The sequence below is a fragment of the Anabrus simplex genome, chromosome 5 (genome assembly GCF_040414725.1).
Source record: "Anabrus simplex isolate iqAnaSimp1 chromosome 5, ASM4041472v1, whole genome shotgun sequence".
NCBI lineage: Eukaryota > Metazoa > Arthropoda > Insecta > Orthoptera > Tettigoniidae > Anabrus > Anabrus simplex.
Genome location: NC_090269.1, coordinates 127,110,555 through 127,123,914, shown reverse-complemented (window position 1 = coordinate 127,123,914; position 13,360 = coordinate 127,110,555).

The window sequence follows — 13,360 nt, the reverse complement described above, 5'->3', positions numbered from 1 at the left end:
AAGGCTTATCAAAAATGGCTCCAAACAAGGGCCGAGGCAGACAGGGATTTGTACGTAGATGAAAGAAACAGAGCGAAACAATTAGTTGCTGAATCCAAAAAGAAGTCATGGGAAGATTTTGGTAATAACTTGGAAAGGCTAGGTCAAGCAGCAGGGAAACCTTTCTGGACAGTAATAAAGAATCTTAGGAAGGGAGGGAAAAAGGAAATGAACAGTGTTTCGAGTAATTCAGGTGAACTCATAATAGATCCCAGAGAATCACATCTTCTCAATGTAAAAGGAAATCATCCTGGCGGTGTTGCAAACAGCCGAGCTCGTGGGGAGGAGGAAAATTATGTTGGTTAAATTATGCTTGAGGAAGTGGAAAGGATGGTAAATAAACTCCATTGTCATAAAGCAGCAGGAATAGATGAAATTAGACCTGAAATGGTGAAGTATAGTGGGAAGGCAGGGATGAAATGGCTTCATAGAGTAGTAAAATTAGCGTGGAGTGTTGGTAAGGTACCTTCAGATTGGACAAAAGCAGTAATTGCACCTATCTATAAGCAAGGGAACAGGAAGGATTGCAACAACTATCGAGGTATCTCGTTGATTAGTATACCAGGCAAAGTATTCACTGGCATCTTGGAAGGGAGGATGCGATCAGTCGTTGAGAGGAAGTTGGATGAAAACCAGTGTGGTTTCAGACCACAGAGAGGCTCTCAGGATCAGATTTTCAGTATGCGCCAGGTAACTGAAAAATGCTACGAGAAGAATAGGCAGTTGTGTTTATGTTTCGTAGATCTAGAGAAAGCATATGACAGGGTACCGAGGGAAAAGATGTTCACTATACTGGGGGACTATGGAATTAAAGGTAGATTGTAAAAATCAATCAAAGGCATTTATGTAGACAATTGGGCTTCAAGTGAGAATTGATGGTAGAATGAGTTCTTGGTTCAGGGTATTTACAGGGGTTAGACAAGGCTGTAATCTTTCACCTTTGCTGTTCGTAGTTTACATGGATCATCTGCTGAAAGGCATAAAATGGCAGGGAGGGATTCAGTTAGGTGGAAATGTAGTAAGCAGTTTGGCCTATGCTGACGACTTTGTCTTAATGGCAGACTGTACCGAAAGCCTGCAGTCTAATATCTTGGAACTTGAAAATAGGTGCAATGAGTATGGTATGAAAATTAGCCTCTTGAAGACTAAGTTGATGTCAGTAGGTAAGAAATTCAACAGAATTGTATGTCAGATTGGTGATACAAAGCTAGAACAGGTCGATAATTTCAAGTATTTAGGTTTGTGTTCTCCCAGGATGGTAATAGAGATTGAATCAAGGTGTAGTAAAGCTAATGCAGTGAGCTCGCAGTTGCGATCAGCAGTATTCTGTAAGAAGGAAGTGAGCTCCCAGATGAAACTATCTTTACATCGGTCTGTTTTCAGACCAACTTTGCTTTACGGGAGCGAAGGCGGGGTGGACCCAGGATATCTTATTCATAAGTTAGAAATAACAGACATGAAAGTAGCAAGAATGATTGCCGGCACAAACAGGTGGAACAATGGCAGGAGGGTACTCGGAATGAGGAGATAAAGGCTAATTTAGGAATGAACTCGATGGATGAAGCTGTACGCATAAACCGGCTTCGGTGGTAGGGTCATGTGAGGCGAATGGATGAGGAGAGGTTACCTAGGATAATAATGGACTCTGCCATGGAGGGTAAGAGAAGTAGAGGGAGACCAAGACGACGATGGTTAGACTCGGTTTCTAAAGATTTAAAGATAAGAGGTATATAACTAAATGAGGCCACAACACTAGTTGCAAATCGAGGATTGTGGCGACGTTTAGTAAATTCTCAGAGGCTTGCAGACTGAACGCTGAAAGGCATAACAGTCTACAATGATAATGTATGTATGTATGTATGTATGTATGTATGTATGTATGTATGTATGTATGTATGTATGTATGTACTCTTTTGTCGAAAATCACCCAGAACAAATCGAGCTGCTTTTCTTTGGATTATTTCCAGTTCTTGAATCAAGTAATACTGGTGAGGGTCCCATACACTGGAACCATACTCTAGTTGGGGTCTTATCATAGACTTATATGCCCTCTCCTTTACATCCATACTAAAACCCCTAAACACCCTCACAACCATGTGCAGAGATTTGTATCCATTATTTACAATCCCATTTATGTGATTACCCCAATGAAGATCTTTCCTTATATTAACACCCAGGTACTTACAATGATCCCCAAAAGGAACTTTCACCCCATCAACGCAGTAATCAAAACTGAGAGGACTTTTCCAATTTGTGAAACTCACAACCTGACTTTTAACCCCGTTTATCATCATACCATTGCCTACTGTCCATCTTACAACATTATCGAGGTCATTTTGCAGTTGCTCACAATCATGTAACTTATTTATTGCTCTGTATAGAATAACATCATCTGCAAAAATCCACACCTCTGATTCCACTTCTTTAAACATATCATTGATATATATAAGAAAACATAAAAGTCCAATAATACTGCTTTGAAGAATTCCCCTGTTAATTATTACAAGCACAGATAAAACTTCGCCTACTCTAATTCTCTGAGTTCTATTTTCTAGAAAGCCACCCATTGAGTCACTCTTTTGTCAAGTCCAATTGCACTCATTTTTGGCAGTAATCTCCCATGATCTACCCTATCAAATGCCTTAGATAGGTCAATCGCGATACAGTCCAATTGACCTTCTGAATACAGGATATCTGCTGTATCTTGCTGGAATCCTGCAAGTTGAGCTTCAGTGGAATAACGTTTCCTAAACACAAACTGCCTTCTATCAAACCAGTTATTAATTTCGCAAACATGTCTAATATAATCAGAAAGAATGCTTTCCCAAAGCTTACATGCAATGCATGTCAAACTGACTGGCCTGTAATTTTCAGCTTTATGTTTATCACCCTTTCCTTTATACACAGGGGCTACTATAGCAACTCTCCATTCATTTGGTATAGCTCCTTGATGCAAGTAATAAAATAAGTACTTCAGATATGTTACTATATCCTAACCCAACATTCCCACAAATTTTGGTCAAAATCCATGCATTAGGTAAAAACATCCTTTTGTCTCGGGAGTGTCGCCTTAATAAAGATGGTGGCGGTTTTACGGGGCCTTAAATCGGGGTTATTCGCCCCACTCAGTAGATTTACTGTCGCCTTAAATAATTGTCCATTTAATGGGAATATTGTGGTTCTCTGACGTTTCTGTTGAATGGTTAATGTTTAATCCCTAAAACAGCAATCGGGCCGATGACCTTCGATGTTAGGCCCCTTTAAACAACAAGCATCATCAGCATCAAAACAGCAATAATTGTCATCATAGTAAGCTTCAAGAGGGCGTGATAGTCGAGCTGCATTTTAACTGATTTTTCACCAAGCTTGCTGTGGTTCGAATCCCAGCGAGTGCATGTGAGATTTTTGAAATGTAAATTCACATCCGTTTGGTTCGGATTCCACGTAAAACTGGAGGTCTTGGTTGTTATTACGGTATTAACAGTCTCCTAAAGTAAACGCCTGCTTGCCTGCTTCGTCATCAACCCGGCATTAATGATGAACTCAATGTGGTTCGGATTTTACTGTATATTGTCGCCTGAGGAACAACACTTCGTATCTCACAATGCTCTTCCTATCCATTATTTTCCTTAAGACAGGTCTAACCTTTCAACCACTTGTAGAAACTGAACCTTCACTGTATATTATAGGAGTGCGTAAATACGTCATGCAAACATACATCCCCACTGTACTGTATGGTAAGGTACATTTTCTTTTACACGTAACCATAGGAAAATGAACACAGTGAAAATGGTTCTGATGGACTGCATTTCCATTCGGGACTGGGAGGCGTGACCAGTCTTAAGGAAAATGGTGGACAGGAAGAGCATTGTCAGATAAGAGCTATTGCTTCTTAGGCATCAATAAAAACAACCTGTATGTCTAGTTACGACTCTCATAATATCACATACAGAAGCAAACTAGCATTTCTTATCCATTCTCATATCTTTGTCAGTATAAATTTTCCCCTTGCCTAGGTCCGTAGTATATAGGTAGTGTCTCTCTTACCTGGAAGCCGTGGGTTCACTTTCCAGCAAGTACAGGATTTTGAGGATAAGAGTGTGAGTCGTTAGGCTCGTATGGTTAACGGAATTATCTGATGTAAGAAGCAGGAAAATCGATCAAGAAAGACAAGGATTATTATTTTTATATTATTATTTATTTAGCGTATGGCAACAAATATACAACAATATATAAATTATATACTATAATAACTAGGGCGTCATTACAATAAAGCATAAAACAGGGTATACAATGTCAATGTATGCACTTATATAGCGAGAGATAATTTGTGTATCCAGTTAACAGAAAGTGGAGATCACCAGGGTATGACGTAATACTGCACTGCTGCACAATGTGTTGGATGGTCTGGGGAGTCGCTCCACAAACACAAGGTGAATCAGAAATTTTGTTCCATTTGTAGAGGAAGTCATTATATACTCCATGGTTTGTACGAGTCCTGTTGGCAGTTTTCCACGTACGTCGTGGCAGATCAAAACCAGCTGGTTTAATTTGCGTATTTAAAACCGTTATAATGTCTGGTGGTGCATGTTAGAGCCATTTTTCTTCCCAAAGATTTATATTGAAGCCTTTATTGAAAAATTCAACAGCAGATGTTATTGCTGTATGTCTGGATTATAACCTGCCAGATATTGCACTTGGAATGTAGTCATGAATTGGGAGATCAGCGTGATCCAATATTTTCTTATATTCACGTACCAAAGCATCCTGTCTTCTCAGTGCAGGTGGATAAATGTGCATTTAAGTTGGAAGCCAAAATGGTGATGTACCGGTAGTTCTGTGATTGTACGCAATGTAGTAACTGGATGTCCAGTTTTCTTGTATGGTTGCCATTTAACCAAACCAAACAATATTCTGCTGTTCTATAGACTAGTCCCAGTGCAGAGCAACGAAATAATTGTAATATATGGCTAGCCCAGTGAAGGATCCCGGCAAGTTTAGGGCCGACCGGATGGGAAGACAAGTAATACTGCTGAATAAATTGCAGGGTAGACCACGTGGATACCTAATTTTTGCCAGTGATCTGACTGGGTAACCACCTTCTTAGTAAATTCCGTTCCCTATGCAAGATTAATTAATTGCAAAATATATTGGTTTCGTGGAAGTCAAACCTTATACATTCTTAACGTATCGTTAAATAAATAAGGACACTGAACAGGTGCTTAAAGTTTCAGAGAATCAAAAGCACTTGACTTTAACTACACTCTGTACCTTCTTTTACCGTGTAGGTATATCTGCCCCCTTAGTCCTGCTTTTTGATACGGTGTCGGGGTTGAAGTGGGATTAACGTATCCACACAGATGCACAAGGGATACTCTCAGTTGGTACAATTACTTATTATTCACATCTATTTACACATTAACACACACATAACCTTAATCACAGTATTACAACAAAACACCTCACTTCGGGAATATCAACAAAGCCGCCATTATTAAAAACAACTGAATAACAGCACATAGAGGTTACAACCTTGGAACACAAATAAAACTCATGACTACCGACTGCCTACTTTGACATGTCAGACACGTGGCGACAGGTAATAACCTTGTTACACAATAACTCTACTTCCAAACACTAACTGACTTTTTCGACCAAGATCGTCTCCTTATATATGTGCCTGGCCAGGCTTCTAGTAGGTTACATTACGAAATATATCTTCGTGAAAATTCTGGAGTGCGTAATACACAGTTTACAATGGATGGAATATTCTCAATCGTTCTCGTCCTATTACCATTCTGGAAGTTACAGTGTGTTTCACAATTACAGATTACAATTTATATATACAGATAATAATAAATTATATTATTAATTTACATGTATTTACATTAACTGAACTGATATAAATGTCTATTTACAGTGCCTGCTTCATGACACAACCTCAAAAACAGTGTGATCATATCGTTTGTACACATGTTGTAATAATAATAATAAATGGATGTAACACTTCACAGCTATACATACAATAATAATAACCATAAAATAAAAATAATAATAATCGTAAAATAATAATAATTATTATTATTCGAGCTCGATATCTGCATTAGTTACCCATGGGTGAGAGAATATTGTTTTCAAGTTATACCTGTTATCGCGCTTGCGTCAAAATGATTTTAAATGACATGTTTTCACGACCGGATGCCCTTTCTGACGCCGACGTCAGTTGAGGAGCTAATGAATGAAGGTGAATGAAATTGGATAAGGCGGTGGAGAGAATCTACTGCGTATAGGAACTGTCCTAGCGTTAGCCTGGAAGTGAAAACCATTCACAGGACAGCCGACATTGGGGGTCGATCCCACTTTTCTCCAGAAAGCAGAGCTTGTCTCCGTAGCCGTAGCATGTTAACATGCGCGGACTCTCCGCTTAGTCTTCTCTTATCGCAAGAGAACCAGACGAAAATCTTCCAGACAATAGATGACTAAAGGCAGCGAATGCGATGATACAGTGCTGTATCACATATCACCCATGAGGGTAATGGAATATGAGGAACGAATACACGATCTTAAACACTACACTGGAGTGTACTTGCAGATTAATAATCGTTGATAGTCCTAATAAAATCAATTTCCAATTTAAGTATCATCTATCATAAACAATTGTAAGGTAGCAGATCACAACAGTGAAGGATCCCGGCAAGTTCAGGGCCGACCAGATGGGAAGATGCCTCCAGGCCAAGCTACTCCGCCCCAGCAAAACGAAGAACTCGAGTTAAATGTAAAGCAATTGTAGCTGAGTGCTGAAACCGGATCTGTCTGCGGTGGTGCCTCGTATCCTCCAACGCTAGCAGAGTAGGAAGGAACTGCCATCTACGAGTGTCATTAACAGAAAGCACACAACGCACACAGATTTTTTGGCGCACAAGTTAGGCCGTTATGGAAATGTGTTGAAGGAAGCCAAAACGCTTAATATTACTGTTTATAAAGGAAAGAAACAGTTGCATGTTATTTCACAGTTTGTTTCAGGCGATTAGAATAGAAATGGGATATATTTCGAAGTCCACTTTCAAGAAAAACGTCTTTGAAATTACTGCTCTGTAAAGAACTGTGGTTGGTGAGATGTGTTACGAAAACAAGGTTTTCTGATACGAATCTCAAGTCTGCTTGTTATATTTTCAAAATAACTCTAACGAAAGTACGTCACACCCAATTTGTCCTGCCTGTCGGAAGAGGCGACTAAAAGGGACCCCAGGGGCTCTTAAGTTGGGAGCGTGGGTTGGCAACCACGGGGTCCTGAGCTGAGTCCTGGCATTGCTTCCACCTGCCTGTACCAGACTCCTCACTTTCACCTATCCTATCCGACCTCACTTGGTCAACTCTCGTTCTTTTCCGACTCCGACGATATTGCAGCACTCGAGGCCTAGGGAGTCTTTCATTTCACGTCCTTCGTGACCCTTGTCTTCCTTTGGCCGCTACCTTCATTTTCTGAAGTGTCGGATCCCTTCCATTTTTCTCTCTCTGATTAGTGTTATAAGATGGTTGCCTAGTTGTACTTCTTGTTAAAAAAATAATCACCACCACCCCCACCACCACAACCTCACACCCTATTTTCGAATGTGTCGGAGAGTACTCTCATTGGTCGCTGTTTGTATTCTTCGTCTTGTATTCCTCACTCTAGTTCCACACTTGAAATCGCCTATATTTGGCTCTTATATCGATAGATACATTATTAAGTAAGCAAGCAAGCACGTAAGTAAGTAAGTAAGTAAATAAGTAAGTAAGTAAGTAAGTAAGTAAGTAAGTAAGTAAGTAAATAAGTAAGTAAGTAAGTAAGTAAGTAAGTAAGTAAGTAAGTAAGTAAGTAAGTAAGCAAGGAAGGAAGGAAGGAAGGAAGGAAGGAAGTGATGTTTCATTTTACCTGGCAGGATTAAGGAATTCAGACCTTATCTTCCATCTGACAAGTACTGAAATAAATTCACATTTACGTTACATTCATTTATTGTCCAGTTCCATGGATAAATGGTTAGGGTGTTTGCCTTTGGCCCAATGGGTCCCGGGTTCGCTTCCCCTGCAGATTCTGGGATCTCAACCTTCATTGGTTGATTCCGATGGCTCATGGGCTGGGTGTGTGCCGTCTTCATCATTAGAATTCACCTTAGGTAGGGCCCCATGCTCATTGAGGCGCAGATCGTACGCCGTCAACTCGACAGACCTGTACAAGGCCTCTTCGGAGGCAACACGCAAAAGAAAAAATCTATGTTCCAAAAGTGTGATCATTTTCTGGTATTGTCCTACACGGTAGTCTGTGTATCGTCAAATAATTTCACGCTAATCCAGTCGATGTCCAGGAGATGTCCCTAAAGGCAGCCATTTCAACGTCAAAAACGGAGACTATTCGTGTCGCGTGGATTGGCCGTCCTAGCGAATGGCTTAACACACCCGTCCAGATAGCCAGATATTCAGGTTCAAATCCTGAAGAGTGTCACGTTTCCAACTCGTGTATTCTTTTCCTATTGCGATACAGTCAGTGTAAAATGGTGTGCTTCGTACCTGTATCTGATTACTACTAAATAAATAAATAAATAAATAAATAAATAAATAAATAAATAAATAAATAAATAAATAAATAAATAAATAAATAAATAACGCGGTATACTGGATGCGGCTTTCACCGTATTTTCACTGCTGCTCATGACTTTCTTTCGTTAATGTGGGTAAAGTAGGAAGAATTGTGCATGAGCATCAATAAGACTAGAATAAAACATTCACATATTCCCTTCTAAACGTGTTTTCGCCTCAGTGGATGTAAGAGAGTTTAAAATATGACAGACTCTTGTTCACTTAACTGAAGCGCCGTAATAACGTCTCACTACTCACAGCCATTGTTTCAGTACGTAAAGGCAGGGATAGAAAAGGAAAGGTGCGTGCTTTTCTTTTTTTCCTCTATTTCTTTCTTTTTACGCCACATAACGAGAAATGTAGCAACAGGTTGCTGTATTGAAAAGACTGAGATGGAGAACAATATATAAGGTTTCAAACTGTTCCACGAATTGTCTCTCTGCTGTAGGATATAATCTAAAGAACTAAACAGAAAGAGCCGCTCCACAGCTGACAACTGAGCGCTTTCCTTTGACAAACCTTATTCTTATTTCAAATCCGTACGTCAGTCAGTTGATATTTTAAAGTGCTATAAAACTCAACTGAGAACAAATCTCTTCGTGGCTTATGAACAACCATGCCTCAACCGTTCCAGTGAGGCTATCGAACACGTCTCGGTGAATTCTCCCACACAGGCACTGATTTAGAGATATATTTTCATGAGGTTTGGGATCATTTATCAGTGAGTTGATATTTCGTTTAAATTTCACGTATTCGGAATAAGTATGCCTAAAGCAAAACAACATAGAAACAAAGGACTTTAGCCATCTCTGCGCCAACAGTTGTCACAATCCAAAGTCAAAGTCAAAAGTTTTGACATCTTTTAATAAATATGAAAATCAAGTTCTCTTCATTCAGATTAGCCTCTCTTCGTGATGCTTCACTATTTCACAATGATAATAAGAATAAGAATAAGAATAAGAATAAGAATAAGAATAAGAATAAGAATAAGAATAAGAATAAGAATAAGAATAAGAATAAGAATAAGAATAAGAATAAGAATAAGAATAAGAATAAGAATAAGAATAAGAATAAGATTAAGAATAAGAATAAGAATAAGAATAAGAATAAGAATAAGAATAAGAATAAGAATAAGAATAAGAATAAGAATAAGAATAAGAATAAGAATAAGAATAAGAATAAGATTAAGAATAAGAATAAGAATAAGAATAAGAATAAGAATAAGAATAAGAATAAGAATAATCACCGAACGAGTTTGCCGTGCGGTTAGGGACGCGCGACTGTGAGCTTGCATTCGGGAGATAGTGGGTTCGAATCCCACTGTCGGCAACCCTGAAGATGGTTTTCGGTGGTTTCCCATTTTCACACCAGGCAAATGCTGGAGCTGTACCTTACTTAAGGCCACGGCCGCTTTCTTTCAACTCATAGGCCTTTCATATCCCATCGTCGCCATAAGACCTATCTGTGTCAGTGCGACCTAAAGCCGCTAGCAATAATAATAATAATAATAATAATCATAATAATAATAATTGTACCGGGCGGTACACCTCTACACCGTTTATTTAAAAATTGCGCCAGTTGAAACTCCTCTTCTGGAGGAAGGTTGAACTTTATCTATTCTATTAATTCTCTACTTTCTCAGAAGATGTCACCACGTGGAAAATTTTGAGTTTTTGAACTGTGTCACTTTTGATGCGTTTTTGTTTCGCTTGAAGTAAGAAGTGTGAACTTTCTCTTCTAGAGGACACTACTGAAGATCAACAATAGTGCGACCTAGTGCGGAGTTAAAGAACTATTTTGTTGGAGAAATTTTTATTTCAAAAGTTTGGGTTTTGTTAAATTTCTTTCTGTTATTGTTTAAGTTGGCTGTATACCCCTCTTTTTCCCCTTGTTTTAGATTTATCCAATCACGAATTTCTTAAATTAATTTCTATCCAATCAGATGTATCTTCCCCCAACTTGAATATGTTGCTGGGGCCTATCCAATAAAAACATTGTGGGCGGGTGTTTTCTTTCCCCTAACGCCTAGAAACTTCCGCGAGAGTATTTAAACTGCTGATTTTAGGGTCTCGGGGCCACTTTTGTTCCATCTCTCAGTGTGTAAAGTACATAGCAGGAGGCGGGAAGCGCCTCTTTCTTCACCAGCGGTTCAACTTCAGGTAATGGCCTCTTAATAACATCTTTTCTAGCTAGAGTTGGCAGTTTAACTCTCGCGGCGGGTTCTAGGTCTTCCACCATGTAACTTTCCTTTCAAATGTAAAAGCAACTGGTATCTATTCTATCTTTCAAACTACATATCGGGATAGAGAGTGCTTAACCCTCTCGAGCTCCCACTCACATTGTTTTGAGGTGAACTTATTTTTCGCAACCTATTCTTCAGTAATGTAATGTAAGTTTGTGTTTTCTTAAGTCACCTCAGTAGTATGGGATTAGCCCTTGCATCAGCGGCCTAAGAGCTAACGTAGGTCTTAGAAACAAAGTGTATTAAGGAGCGCAAGTTCGCCTCCTCTCAAATTGTGATTTTAGAGGTCACGTAATTAACCTTCTTTTCATTTATTAGACCTCAGTAGATTGGGTATTTCTCCCCTGTGTTTTGGTCCGTTGAGGACAACTTGAAGGTGGAGTTTGGTGTAGCCTTTGAGAGGCTTAAATTTTGAGAGCGTGGGGCTCTTTTGAAAATCGAGTGTCATATGCCTCGTGGAGGCTTTTTAGTGTAATTTGGAGCAAGGGCTCCGAGGTATGAATGGGGTTTTCTGCCCCTCTGTTGGAACTAGTGTCTTTGAGGTAAAACTGGGCTGATTGCCCAAGCATTGTGTTTTCGGGGCTCGAAGCCCAAATCCTGTAAATATTGTGACTCCCCGTTGATTTGCTACATTGTACCTGCCATGCTTGTTATATCTTTGTTTTGAAAAGAAAATATAACCTCGTTAAATTTTGAAATTAATTTCTCTTTAGTAGCTTGAGATCCATTCACCACCCAGCACCTTCTTTCACGCCTACCTACCGCTAAAACACGGTAACAAGTGGTAGCAGAGCGTGGTTGAATGGGTCTCAGTTTAGCCCCTTTTGTCGGCTAAACATTGCTTTGATTCGAACTCTAACAATTTTCTCCGTTGCTGGAATTTTTTGAGTTTTTCAAAATTGTTCTGTCATCATGCCCGGCCCTCGTGATGTTCTCCTCCTTAACTATTTGCGCAAAGAGGAGTTGATATACGAGTTAACTATTAGAAATGTGCAATCTGGAGGCACGGTTGCAATCGACACCAACAAGCTTAGAGAGTCCCTTGATTTGCCCATTTCCATCCCCAATTTGGGAGAGAAAGAAATTGATGACTCTCTTTCCACGATCGTCGAGAATATTACTGGGCTAGCATCTGTAGTCAGCTTTTTTGATGAAAACGATCCGTCTCCTAATCAAATTAAGCGGGTGCAAGGCAGGCTGTATCACTTTGCAAATAGAGTTAATGATCTGTTGTCTCTAAAGGTGAATGACGTTCAGAGGAAGGACGCTAATACGCTCCTTGAAACTATTTCTGAATTGTCTAATAAGGTCACTCAATTGCTAACCGGCGAAGTTCCTCCCAAAACTGATCCACCCGCCACGGTGAATGTAGGTAACGAGGAAGAGCCTCCTCAGGGAGAAGTCAATAGGAAAACCATAACTGCTCAAACTATCTCTGCCCCATTAGACAGCGGGTCTGAACGCCGTGCATCATTGAGTAACATCCGTTCTGATTTAACTTCGTTGCCATTGAAACCTTTACCTACTATGTCACCTGGGTTTAGCAGCTTGCCTCATCCATTGGCAATGTTGCTAAGAGGTATCTCTAAGTTTTCTGTCAACACCACTAGTGATGTAATTTCATTTTTAAGATTTCTAGTGGAATTTCAGGATCATGCTCTTGTTTTTTCTCTTTCGCCATGTCAAATCTTGCAAATTATCTATCCGTATGCTATTGGTATTCTCTCTGATAAAATCGTAAGAGCCATTGCCGAGCAATCGTCTATTGAGGATTTCCATGCCCATTTGCTAGCTAACTTTATCCCGGCTAGGGCCAGGTCCTCCCTGATTCAGAAGTACTATTACCGTGTACAGCGCTTGGATGAAAACTTGGCTGATTTCATACAAGATATCAAATTCTACACTAGGGTGTTTGCTCTGCACTTTCCTGAAGATCAGATTGTACAGGCTATTGTAGAGGGAATTTCACCTCCCTATAGGTCATATTTGTGTTTCGCGGCGTGCCCGCAAACGTTCTCTGAACTTGAAGCGTTAGCCGTCTCTGCGGAAGGAGTTAGGTATGCCGATTCCTTGCGCGTGGCAAACGAACCCCCGCCTTCTGTTAGTAACACTCGGCCTCCACCTCGCCGACCAGTCAATCCCCGTAAATGTTATGCGTGCGGGTCGCCTGACCATTTGCGCAACAAGTGTCCACTGATCAAGTCAAGTGGGACAAGGAATGGAGCAGGGTCATCACAAGGCTGTTTTAAGTGTGGGGCCTTCTCACATATCGCCAAGAATTGCCCAAACTCCAATAGCACCCCCTCCTGCTCAACTTCGGGTGCAAATTCCACCTATGCCAATAATAAAAAGTGACTAACGGCTTCGGCTGAGTCGACTAATTCTGCTTTCCAAGGCTCAGCCCCGGGCAAAAAGGTCAAGAATTCAGGGAATGAGCAATCTTCAAATTCATTTTTTGAATGC